Source organism: Mustela nigripes, chromosome 2 (genome assembly GCF_022355385.1).
Source record: "Mustela nigripes isolate SB6536 chromosome 2, MUSNIG.SB6536, whole genome shotgun sequence".
In the NCBI taxonomy this organism is placed as follows: Eukaryota; Metazoa; Chordata; class Mammalia; order Carnivora; family Mustelidae; genus Mustela; species Mustela nigripes.
In genome coordinates this window covers 207,495,667-207,509,932 of record NC_081558.1, presented here as the reverse complement: position 1 = coordinate 207,509,932, position 14,266 = coordinate 207,495,667, and positions in this window count along the sequence as shown.

The following is a 14,266-nucleotide window of genomic DNA, read 5'->3' as shown; positions in this document are numbered from 1 at the left end:
CTCCTTCTGGAGTATCTTCATTTCCTAAAGTCTTTTTTTTTTTTTGAACAAACATACAATCACTATTATAATAGGGGAAACCCTGTAAGACTATTTTTATATAAACAAATGCTGGAATAAGTGCTTACTATTTAATGCTACAACCTGACCTCCTAACCAACATGATTATGTTAAGTAGGATAATAGTAAAATGAAGCTACAGATAACACTAAAATATGAGAAAGAAAAAGATTAACAATCTATTAAAAAAAGGGGGAGTAAATAAACAGGCAATTCACATGAGATGAAACTCAAATAGCCAATAACTGAATAAAAAATTGCTTCTACTAAGAGAACTAAGAGCAATGCAATAAGACACTGATAGTTCATCTATTCAACTGGCAAAAAAAAAAAAAAACTACTTAATAAAAAGTTTGTTTACTCATAGGCAAATAGATATTCTCATATAATGCTGGTGGGATAAAAAACTGGTACAGCCATTTTTAAGTACAATTTGGTAATGTATCTTAAAACACACATAAGCTACAAGCCAATTCTACTTCTTTATATCTACCATAAGCACCTTCCCCCACAAATACACATATAGTAACTAATAGAAATTTATCTATCCATTCACCTAGGAAAAAAACACACTTTAAAAAAAATCACATTGTACAGCAATAAAAAAATGTTTTAAAAAGAAAAGAATGAATAATGCAGCTAATACTCATGAAATTGTCATCCAGAATTGACAAATGTGACCATTTTGTCATGTTTGTTTAAAACATTTTTATTTTTTATTTTATTTTTTTTAATTTTTTTAAATGTATTTATTTTCAGCATAACAGTATCATTATTTTTTCACCACACCCAGTGCTCCATGCAATCCGTGCCCTCTATAATACCCACCACCTGGTACCCTGACCTCCCACCCCCGACCCCTTCAAAACCCTCAGATTGTTTTTCAGAGTCCATAGTCTCTCATGGTTCACCTCCCCTTCCAATTTACCCCAACCCCCTTCTCTCTAAGCAGAGAGAGTCAATTATCATATGGTTTCACTTATTTGTTTAAAACATTTTTAAACACAAGTTTATTTAAAACATTTTTAAACAAAAGATATAAAACAATATTAGTTTTTAAAACTGCAAATAAATTATGAATTTTACTTGTTGGTAAATAGGCTTGTTGGTAGGAGTAGGCACAATTCTGAAAGTATTTCGTGGGTATTATAGGATTGGGCAAAAGAGTAAATATATTGAAGGTTTGGGGGGACCCACAGTTCTAACAGGAGGAATATGAACTAAGGGAAGGAAAGGCAGCATCCTAGGTTTGGAACTAAAGGTATTACAAACTTAGGATTTTTAACACATACATGACTTAGCTTTATCCACAGAGAGACCCAAGAAGAAATGACAAAGAACACACTAATACCTAAATTTTGTTTTCTCCAAACCACTCCCCATTAAAACAAACAAACAAACAACAATGACAACAAAATAGGTCCTTGAAGAATGGCTGATTCCAGGGGATCAGGGCAGCAAAAATATGAGCTGAGCTTGGAATATCTTTACTGTGACAGAAAGCAAGAAAATCTCAATAAATTGATGGGAATGTATCCAAAAAAAAATACAGGAGCCAGCCTGAGTGATTCCGCTGGCCATAAGAGGGACCATCTGAGCACCAGTATGATGAATTACAGGAATGGTTTCCAACATATTGATCTGAAAAGATTCCAGGAGTTTGTACTATCACAAGAAAGAATACAGTGAGAAGGCACATTACCTCTGTAGTATTCTTGTTAAAACTGTTAAGTCTACATCTAATTCAAATCCAAATTAAGGCACAGTCTGCAAAAATAAAAATGGGGGAAAAAAACTCAAAAAGCTGGGCTGAACTCTAAAAATATCAATGTCATGAAAACTAAAAAAAAAAAAAAAAGGCAAGAGATTGATGGCGCTGTTCTAGAATAAAGGAGAGTAACCAGCTATGACAACTGAATTAACACACAATCTTTACTGGACTCTGGACTGGAGAAAAACAACAGCTACAAAAGGCAGGAGAAAATGGATGTCCCAGTTCAAGCAGAGAGTGCATCATCTTTTCCCCCTGCTTTTTATTCTATTCAGGCCCTCAACACCCAAACTGACAAGGGTGATCTTATCTCTTTGGGAGACACCCTCACAGACACACCCAGAAATCATGTTTTACCAGCAATCTGGGCATCCTTAGCCTAATCAAGAGGACACACAAAATTAACCATGACAGATAGGGGGAAAAGTTCATAGAATAAGCATTTCATTTCTCCAGTGAGGACAAATTGCTTCCCCTTAATGATGGGAAGGGTCTAGAATAATGAAAATGGCTGGTCCTGCCAGGGAATGTTTCATATTGGAGGATCAACACTGGTCTCAGCTATTGACAGGTTGGGCCCTAAAGAGATCTGTTTTGATGAGGGGAAGTCCACATTGATGAATCCATGCAAAACCTTCATCCTTGTCACTATGGCTACTTTGTTCAGAAGGCCACTGGTAAGCACTGGAGTACCTAGAGAAAGAAGTAGACTGGTATCCATAGAATGAGTCATCTGATCCACCCGATTATTGAGAGCACTCTTTTTGATGAGGGGACTTTGCAGTATTTACATAGACACAAGTATCTCCCTACTTATCCTTACTCTGAGTCTATTCATATCACTTGTGCCCACATCACCTTGTCTAATAAGTTCCTGACCATTCACCCCAGCCTTTCTTGCTCTGGCCTCTGCAAGAAAATTAAACTGTATAGAAAATGATTTCTTAATTCTCCTAAGATGGAACCTACTTAGATGTGTACAAGATAAGCTAACTCTAGATGCATAAGAACAACAACAAAATAAAAGATAAGCTAATTTGTTACATAAAATGGATGCCTTTAGGATATCAAGTCTAATTCTCTTGAGGCACCCCAGCTGAAAAGTGGAAATTAAGCCAAACCTTTAGTGATTATATAATGAGTCAGAATAGATCTGTTCTTCTAGCCATGCTTTTCCCCCAGCAAAGCAAGCACCTGGATGAACTGGGAGGATTTCCCCTTCCTGGCTCTCTTCATGTGCACTCCTGACTGGGGCTATAGCTACAAAGCCCACTGTAGGCAGGGCCAGCACATCATGTAGAACCATATGTAAACTAGTCTTGAATTTTTTTCTTCCTTAACCAGTTGATCATCGAGAATACCTCAAAAAGTCATAGGCATGCTTCCAAGAGCAGGTAGCAATGCATCAAGAGTACAAGAGACAAAGCACAGGGAGATGTGTCTTCAAGACCCACCAGCATCCAAACCCATAGGTACTACTTGCACCAAATTCTAGAGGGCTGTTTTGCATGCCCAACTTTATGTTTTAGGAGAATAGATAACTTTAGTTCATCAGGACAGCTAGATCACATGGTCACTTGATTTCCCATGGTTAGGCATTCAAGAGTCTGTCTGGGCTTTGGGAAAGCCAGGAATAATTTCTCAAAAGGAGACTACTTCTTTGTCACTTAGCTGAATTAAACTTCAATTTACCTCACTCAATTCAATTCAACTGCCTGGTCCATATTGGTCACAGGCCTGAGGTCATCCTTATCATGATAAAAATTAAAGCCACAGGGTTTAATTTAATCATCTAACAAGAGATTTTTAAAAATTGGTCCAAGATCAAACAACAAAGCACTTGAATACTTAGTGATTACTTACAGGAGATCCCCTAGAGGACTGGCAAGGTTAGTGAAAGAGGAGATAACGTGGGCCTGGGTGTTTCTGAAGCAGGGATAATCTGCTAAATGTTTGATAACTAGCTCTCCAGGAAGAAGAGATTTGACTTGAGGCATTTGCTGATTTCCATTTGCTGATTTCCATTTACCTTGGCCAGTTTCAAGCTACAATGTGACATCACTGAAGATGAAGTTGAGAAGAGATTGTATAATGAGCTCTTGTAAGCCCATATGAGTCAGCTCCAGCAGACCACTGAGAGGACAGTGTTTCAAGTAGGAGAGTGGGGTCAGTTAGTTTGAAGGTTGTTGATAGATCATATATAATGAACATAGAAGCAACCTCTGGATTTGCAAGAGGTAAGTCATTCAGTGGCCTTAAAAGGGGAGTGTTAGCAGAGTCATGGAGACAGAAGTCAGACTGGAGAGGTTTGAGGAATGAATAGGAGATGAAGATGTGCTGGCAGTGAGTAGAGACAAATGTATGAAGTTCAGTTGTGAAGGAGACCAGAGGAAAGAAGTTGGAGCCAGATGTCCAAGGAAGTTCTAGGATGGAACTTACTAAAGTAGACATGTGTACTGACGGGAAGCAGAAGATAGAGGGGATGGCCAATAGAGTAAAGTCCTTAAAGAAAGAGAATGTGGTGCACACCTTGATAGATTGTTCTTAGATAGGAAGAAGGATTCTTTTTTGATTTACATGAGCATAAGTGATGAGCTGAACTTTTCAGCAAAGAGTTATGTAGTTATTAGTTGGGGACACATGAAGGGCTTTGAGGACAAGTGATGCACTAGTCTCGTGGTATGGGAGAGGAAATAACCAAGGACACAGATTAAAAGTCCTGGATAAATGTACCGAATCCCTCACATGCAGAAGGCTATTTCATCTCCTTTGTCATGGTTTCATTGGGGTGAAGGGAAAAAAGACTGCTAACAACTCTGTGATCATTCCTAGATCTTTAACAAAAACTCTATTTACCTCTTTAATATCTTACCTGCTTCTTTTTGCTTATTGGTTTGTTAAGAGCCACTAGGGTCTTCTTAAGTCGGTTTTGTGAAACATGTATTTTGCTAGAAAGTACATTTTCTGTAGAATTTCCTATGTCTTATTGTTGGGTTCCATATAACATTTTCTCATAATTAATTTGGCTCTTCCTTATTTCTGGTTTCAGGCTTGGATATCTTGACCACATCTTCTTTATCCATTCATCTCTTTTTTTTTTTTTTTTTAAGATTTTTAAATTTATTTGACAGACAGAGAGCACTAGTAGGCAGAGAGTCAGGCAAAGAGAGAGAGGAGGAAGCAGGCTCCCTGCCGAAGCAGAGAGCCCGATGCGGGACTTGATCCCAGGACCCTGGGATCACAACCTGAGCTGAAGGCAGCGGCTTAACCCACTGAGCCATCCAGGTGCCCCGATCTGTTCATCTCTTGAAGGGCATCTAGGCTCCTTCCACAGTTTGGCTATTGTGGACATTGCTGCTATGATCACTGGGGTGCATAGGGCACTTCTTTTCACTACATCTGTATCTTTGGGGTAAATACCCAGTAGTACAATTGCTGAGTCATAGTGTAGCTCTATTTTTAACTTTTTGAGGAATATCCACACTGTTTTCCAAAGTGGCTGTACCAACTTGCCTTCCCATCAACAGTATAATAGGGTTCCCCTTTCTCCACAACCTCTCCAACATTTGTTGTTTCTTGTCTTGTCAATTTTTGTCATTCTAACTGGTGTAAGGTGGTATCTCAATGTGCTTTTAGTTTGAATTTCCCTGATGGCTAATGATGTTGAACACTTTTATGTGTCTGTTAGCCATTTGTATGTCTTCTTTGGAGAAGTGTCTGTCCATGTCTTCTGCCCATTTCCTGACTGGATTTTTTGGTTTTTGGGTGTTGAATTTGAGAAGTTCTTTATAGATCTTGGATACCATCCCTTTATCTTTAGTGTCACTTGCAAATATATTTTCCCATTCTGTGAGTTGTCTCTTTGTTTTGTTGACTGTTTTCTTTGATGTGCAAAAGCTTTTAATCTTGATGAAGTCCCAAAAGTTCATTTTCTCTTTTGTTTCCCTGCCTTTGGAGATCTGTTTTGAAAGAAGTTTCTGTGGCCAATGTCAAAGAAATGGTTACTGCCTATGTTCTCCTCTAGGATTTTGATGGATTCCTGTCTCACATTGAGGTCTTTCATCCATTTTGAGTTTATCTTTGTGTATGGTGTAAGACAATGGTGGAGTTTCATCCTTCTATATATAGCTGTCCAATTTTCCCAGCACCATTTATTGAAGAGACTGTCTTTTTTCCATTGAATATTTTTTCCTGCTTTATTGAAGATTAGTTGACTATAGATCCATATATACAATGTGTTATTACTCAGCCATCAGAGAAGATGAATACCCAATATTTGCATTGACATGGTTGGAACTGGAGGAGATTATGCTGAGTGAAGTAAGTCAAACAGAAAAAGACAATCATCATACGGTTTCAGTTATTTGTGGAACATAAGGAATAGCATGGAGGACATTAGAAGGGAGGGAACAATGAAGGGGGAACAATCAGAGGGGGAGCTGAATCATGAGAGACTATGGACTCCAGTAATCAAACTGAGAGTTTTAGAGGGGAGCAGAGTGGGGGGATGGGTGAGCCCAGTGATGCATATTAAGGAGGGCATGTATTGCCTGGAGCACCAGATGGTATATGCAAACAATGAATCATGGAACACTACATCAAAAACTAATGATGTACTATAGGTGACTAATATAATAAAAAATTATAAAAAATAAAGTAAATTAATGCAAGAAAATAAAAATAAAAATAAAATCAGGCATGGGTTTTTCTTTATAATTTCTTTATAATTCCTACATTTTGGTTTTTATTGTTTTCTAACTTATTGATTACTGTTTTCTCTCTGATTATTCCTACTTCCCATCTTCTTTGAATTGTTTTGCTAAGGTTTCTTTTGGTTTTTGTTTTTGTTTTTTAAGATTTTATTTGAGAGAGAGAGAATGAGAGAAAGAGAGAAAGCACCAGAAGTGGAGAGTCAGAGGGAAAAGCAGACTCCCCACTGAGCAGGGAGCCAGATGCGGGACTCCAGGATCATGACCTGAGCTGAGGGTAGTTGCTTAACCAACTGAGCCACCCAGGTGCCCCTAGGGTTTTGTTTTATTTTTGTCATTTCTGAGCTTGGATGATTTATTCCTATCACAACTTTTGCTGTTACAAATGGTTTGAAATGATACACTATTCTCTGAGTACACCTTAACAACTGTGCATCATATATTTTTATATACAACTATCAGCATTTTTATTAATTTTTAGAGGTTTTAGATAGCATATCATATTTTATTTCTTCTTTGATTCAGAGATTTAGGTGGCTGCTCATTAATTCCCAAGTAGTCAGGGTTTTTTAAAGTATTTAACTTAGGAAGGGTTGCTTACCTTTTGAATTTGGTTTGTCGTATAACCTCTCTGGTTGGAGAATGTGCCCGATAAAATCTCTAACTGGAAGAATTTGTTCAGGTTGTCTTTTTTCTTTTAATTGTAGCCAGGTTAATGATTGCTGTTTATAAATGTTTCACAAATAAAATGGATGATTAAATAGTCTCTGGAGAGTACATAATTCTATCAGTTTATACATTTGAGCTCACTGATTTTATTATTAAAATCTCATATACCTTTACATGACTTGGCTACCTCATTGTCTGACTCAGACAGAAAGGCATATTATAACAATGTTATAATATGAAAAAATGTATTTAGTGTCCCTTTGATGTCTGCCATCCATTTTTAAAACAGTGTCAGGGATATTAGATAGTCAGGAACAGATACAGAAAGGTTTGCCTCAACTATGGTTAGAGTTTTATGGTGGGTGAGTATAACAAAGGAAGAGGAAGGAAGAGAGTTGAAGTTGTGGCAAGGGGCTGACTGTAATCTTACCCCAGGAAATCCAGCGTGGAAAAGGAGGGAAACAAAGGCAGAAGGAAGAGAATGGGCAGTGAACAGTGATGGGTTCATTGGACTGGAGGTAGAGTAAGCCAACTGGAAGGACAGAAGTGATACAGTTCCTAGAAGACACGCAGTAACTCTCCAGCAACTTGGAGAAGGTCCAAGGTGCAATCATGGTAGCAAGTCAAAGTAGAGTGGTGGGTATGATTATTAAAGGTGAGAGAAGTAGAGAACTAACTCCAAGTAGATTATGTACTGGGGGATGATGAAGCCACTAAGAATGAATGAATGAATGTTCATAAAACAATTCTGGAAGGAAACGCTTCAAAAATTAAGGGTTAAGACTGTAAGTGATTATTTTCTTTCTTTTGTTCTGCATTTCCTGAATTTCTAATACACAGGTAGTACTTTTATAATTAGAGAAAGGTGTTTTTTAAAAGATTTTATTTATTTATTTATTTATTTGACAGACAGAGATCACAAACAGGAAGAGAGGCAGGCGGGGGTGGGGAGAGCAGGCTCCCCGCTGGGCAGAAAACCTGATGGGGGACTCAATCCTAGGACCTTGAGATCATGACCTGAGCTGAAGGCAGAGGCTTTAACCCACTGAGCCACCCAGGCACCCCTAGAGAAAGGTTACTTTTAAAAGCCCACTTAATTGAGAGCCTGGGTGACACAGTCAGTTAGGCGTCTGACTCCTGGTTTCAATTTGGGTCATGATCTCAGGTTCTTGAGATCCAGCCCAGCATCAGGTTCTGTGCTCAGCATGGTGTCTGCTTGGGATTTTCTTTCCCTCTGCCCCTCCCTACCACTCTCTTTCTACATAAATAAATAAATTAATTAATATTTAAAATAAAAGTCCACTTAATTTTTTAGGAATTAGAAGCTTGATTTGGTTCTTCTCTACGTAACTGTATTAGAAGTTACTGTGTTTCTTATACACCTTGCTGCCCTCTAGAAACACTCAAGTAACACAGAAGAAGGGAACATTGTCTTTTATACCTAGAGGAGATACTTTTAACACTGTTGTTTTTAATAATGTATCTTCTTTTCATTTTTTCCTCAAGTAGGACCCACAGAAATGTATGAATGGTATTAAGCTAACACAAATGAGTTCTTTCAGAGAGGCTGCATTGCTATTTTTGCTTTTGTATTGGTAATACAGTTCTTAGAATCATTCATAAAGTGTCCACTATGGATGTAATATAAATATCTTATGACTGCAAATTACACTCTTTCGAAGAGTAACACTAGAAATGTAAATAAAATATGGGGATCCCTGGTTGGCCCAGTCAGAGGATCTTGGGGTGGTGAGTTTGACCCCATATTGGGTATAGAAATTACTTTTTTGAAAAGAAATGTAAAATACTGAACTGGATAAAATGATTTCAACTGCTTCTCATTTTATACGAAATATTTTAGGGACACCTGGGTGGCTCAGTCAGTTAAGCCGCTGCCTTCGGCTCAGGTCATGATCCCAGGGTCTTAGGATCAAGTCCCGCATCAGGCATCAGGCTCCTTGCTCAGCGGGGGAGCCTGCTTCTCTCTCTGCCTCTGCCTGCCGCTTTGCCTGCTTGTGCTCTCTCTCTCTCTATGACAAATAAATAAATAAAATCTTTTTAAAAATATTTTAAGAAAAGTTTACTCAAGGAGTCATCAGGGAGGTAGTAACTGTAACCATCTTAAAGTGTTCTGCTTCAGTGCTAGAAATTCTTACATATTTAGTGAAGATAAGAATTTTTAAACGGTCATTGACACATGGGAAAAAATGAATCAAATTAAAATTTCTATGATTTTACATTTGTGCTTCTTAGATGTAGTTGTACCCTATTGATTTCCTTATAAGTTAATGGCAATTAGCAATCAATGTTTATTTACTTGTTTATTATGTCTCCAGCACCTGTCTATAGGTCTGGAAGGAGAAAGAACACATCTGTCTTATTTATTATGTTTCTATTGCCTCAAACAATGCTTAGAACATAGCAGATGCTCAATAAGTTTCATTGAATAAATGGATAATAATAGAATTACCTGGTCTAAATGGCAGATGCATTTTTAAAATACTGAACAAGCCCAATATGTCCATGCAAGAAAATAAAATATTGTTTACTTTCATGACACTCTAAATTTGGATGAGAAGAAATTTCACTTTCTTTTTGTTGAAGAAACTGACATTTCAGAAAATGAAGGAATAGCCATTACAGTTGAATTGCCAAAACATTCTTTAAAGTTGAGTGTCTCTCTCCTGAAAATTCTAATGTGGCAAAAAAAAAAATAATAATAATAACTTTTAAAAGACTGAATCTCTTAAATCTGGATTCCATCATTAATAACAATTTGATAGAAAAGATAATCTTATGGAATTAGATACAATGGCTATATTTCAATAGAGTTTGAGGCAAAGAATTTAGAAATTTTCTAATATTTTTAATAGGACCATTCACATGCTCTGGATGGAACTACTTGTTTCTCTGTACTTGCAATAACTACAGACTTGCAAGATAAAGAGCTTTCTTCACTTTTGCTTGTGACTTAAATGCCAATGAACATACCCATATGGATATCTTAACAATAGGAAAAAAAAGAATGAAACAAAACTCCTCTCTAATAAACTACAGTAAAGCTGAAGAGTTTATTAAGTTGCTAAACTTAAAAAAAAAAAAAAAGCATAATCCCTGTCAAAATACTGCCAGCATTTTTCGCAGAGCTAAAACAAAAAATTCTAAAATTTGTATGGAACCAGAAGAGACCCTGAAAAGACAAAGTAAAGTGGAAAAAGAAAAGCAAAGCTCAGGACATCACAATTCCAGACTTCAAGCTGTATTACAAAGCTGTCATCATCAAGACAGTAAGGTACTGGCACAAAAACAGACACACAGATCAATGCAACAGAATACAGAGCCCAGAAATGGACCCTCAACTCTAAGGTCAGCTTATCTTTGACAAAGCAGGAAAGAATATCCAGTGTAATAAGGAAGACAGTCTTTTCAACAAATGGTGTTGGGAAAATTAGGCAGCCACATAGGCAGAACTATGAAACTGGACCGCTTTCTTACACTATACACAAAAATGAATTAAAAATGTATGAAAGACCTAAATGTGAATCTGTCAAAATCCTAGAGGAGAACACAGGCAGGAGTCTCTTTGACCTCAGCCATAGCAACTTCTTACTGGACATGTCTCTGGAGGCAAGGGGAATAAAAGCAAAAACGAACTGTTGGGACTTCATCAAGATAAAGAGCTTCTGCACAGTGTATAAGCCTGATGATTCATAGACCTGTACAAAGAATATATTATATATTAATAAAATAATTTTTTAAAAACCCATCTGCACAGCAAAGGAAACAACAAAACTAAAAGGCAACCTACAGAATGGGAGAAGATATTTGCAAATGACATAATGGATAAAGGGCTAGTATCTAAAATCTATAAAGAACTTATCAAACTCAACACCCAAAAAACCCCAGAGAATCCAATCAAGAAATGGGCAGAAGACATGAATAGACATTTCTCAAAAAAAAAAAAAAAAAAAAAAAAGACATACAAATAGCTAACAGACACATGAAAAAAATGCTCAACATCACTTATCATCAGGGAAATAAAAATGAAAACCACAATGAGATACTACCTCACACCAGTCAGAATGACTAAAATTAACAAGTCAGGAAGCAACAGGTGTTGGTGAGGATGCAGAGAAAGGGATACCCTCTTACACTGTTGGGAATGCGAGCTGATGCAGCCACTCTGGAAAATGGTATGAAGTTTCCTTAAAAGGTTAAAAATAGAGGGGCCCCTGGGTGGCTCAGTGGGTTAAAGCGTCTGCCTTCAGCTCAGGTCATGATCCCAGAGTCCTGGGATCCAGCCCCACATTGGGCTCTCTGCTCAGCAGGGAGCCTACTTCCTCCTCTCTCTCTGTCTGCCTCTCTGCCTACTTGTGATTTCTGTCTGTCAAATAAATAAATAAAATCTTTTAAAAAAAAAAGTTAAAAATAGAGTTATCCAGGAATTGTTCTACTGGGTATTTAACCCAAAGATACAAACACTGTGATTCGAAAGGGCACATGTAGCACAATATTTATAGCAGCAATGTCCACAATAGCCAAACTATGCAAAGAGCTCAGATGTCCATGAACAGATGAATGGAGAGAGAAGGACGTGGTATATGTATATAACAAAATATGACTCAGTCATCAAAATGCCATTTGCAACAATGTGAACAGAACTAGAGGGTATTGGGCTAAGCGAAGTAAGTCAAAGACAAAACCATATGATTTGACTTTAGGTGGATTTTAAGAAACAAAACCGATGAACATAGGGGAAGGGAAGAAAAAATAAAATAAGATGAAAACAAAGAGGGAGGCAAACCTCTAAGAGACTTTTTTTTTTTTTAAGGTTTTATTTGTTTATTTGACAGACAGAGATGACAAGTAAACAGAGAGGCAGACAGAGAGAGAGGGAAGCAGGCGCCCCACTGAGCAGAGCGCCCAATGCGGGACTCGATCCCAGGACCCTGAGATCATGATCTGAGCCGAAGGCAGCGGCTTAACCTGCTGAGCCACCCAGGCGCCCTAAGAGACTCTTAATTATAGGAAACAAACTGAGGGTTGCTGGAGGGGCAGCGAGTAGAGGGATGGGGTAACTGGGTGATGGGATTTAAGGAGAGCACTTGATGTAATGACCACCGGCTGTTAAATGCAATTGATAAATCACTAAAGTCTACCCCAAAACTACTACTACTCTATATGTGAACCAACTTGAATTTCAATCTTGAAAGAAAAAAAAATAGTTGTATAAATTGCACAGATAAAATTAATATTACTACAGAATTAAAATAACTTTTATGGGCGCCTGGGTGGCTCAGTGGGTTAAGCCACTGCCTTCGGCTCAGGTCATGATCTCAGGGTCCTAGGATCGAGTCCCGCATCGGGCTCTCTGCTCTGCAGGGAGCCTGCTTCCTCCTCTCTCTCTCTCTGCCTGCCTCTCTGCCTACTTGTGATCTCTCTCTGTCAAATAAATAAATAAAATCCTTTAAAAAAATAAAATAAAATAACTTTTATTTTGCTAGAATTCTTTGGTCCTAGGGTTCTTTGATTCTAACTAATGGAAATGTGAAGTATTTAAAGCAGACACACCCACAAAATAAAACAAGCTCAACAGCAGCAAAACAAAAAAAAAATTTACTCTAAGGATTCTGGGGGCATCTCAGGGAGCCCACAGATAGGAGTGCAGTCCTGCTTCAAGAAGCGTTGAGAACAAGAGCCAGGAAAGACCCAGGAACCCCACATGCTATTTTGTCTTTCCTCTGCTTCATTCTTCTGCTACAGACTAGTTTTCTCAGCGTTTGAATTGACATGGTAATTTATGGCTTCCCTTGGGCTCCTGAGTTCATTGCAATTCTAAGCCACAAGCAGGGACTCATTGTCTTAGTTTCAAGTGCAAAATCTTGGGAGAATCTGATTGGCTTACCTTGGACCAAGAGCCCATCTTTGCCAATCAGTACTAAGTAACCTGGTTTCCAGCTATCATTGGGTGGAGAGCGCCTTTCTCTCTACTGGAGGCACTTCCTAAAGGCCAATGGGGAGCTATTTATTACTGCTTTAAGAATACATCTACTAGGGGTGCCTGGGTGGCTCAGTGGGTTAAGCCTCTGCCTCTGGCTCAGGCCACGATCTCAGAGTCCTAGGATTGAGCCCCCAGTGGTGTAGGGCTCTCTGCTCAGCGGGGAGCCTGCTTCTCCCTCTCTCTGTGTGCCTGCTTGTGCTTGCTCTCTCTCTCTGTGTCAAGTTAAAAAACAAACAAACAAACAAACAAAAAAACCTCATCTACCCAGGAATTTATAACAAATGTATTGCAATCTTGTTTTGAGAATAAAGGAATGTAGAAAACGTACTTTATATCAACAAAGGATGAAATATTTATCACTAATTAAATAAACATATAATGTGCAGTACCATTCAGTCAACAATATTTATTACCAGTTGTGTACGAGGTGCCATTATAGGTGCTGTGAAGATAGCAGTGAACAAAACATCAAATCTCTTCTCCCATGAAGCTTACATTTTACTTTAAGATAATGCAGAACTGCCTTCAGCAAGGCAAGCTCTAAAGATATTTAAATAATTGAATGATTTTTCCAGAGTAGAATTATTGAGTTATGGTTTTAGAAAATAAAGAAAAATCCCTAGATTGGGTATTCCTAGACTATGAGATTCACCTGCCAGATACAATTTTTAGGGCAACTCCTTTGGGTCCACTCCCTCCTCAGGAGCTTTGTACTATCACTTTGCTATCCCTTAATAAACCTTGCTTTAAAAAAATAAAAAACAAATAATAAAATTTCTAGGTAAAATAAAAAATTTAGGATTATTCATGGCTTTTACTTTTACTTTGCCAAAAACAAATGCAAACACACGTACACACACCATCGTATAACATCATCATTGTTTCACGGAAGGAAAGAGATCTTAGTATCTTAATATGGAAAGAGAAAGACAATCACAGAATAAACGAATATTTTTCCCCCCAGGAAAGGACATCTGGCTACTCTACACAGACAATTTACTGTTCTCATTTGGCAACTGACTAGGGAAAACTTTTCACAGGTTCATAGACTTGCAT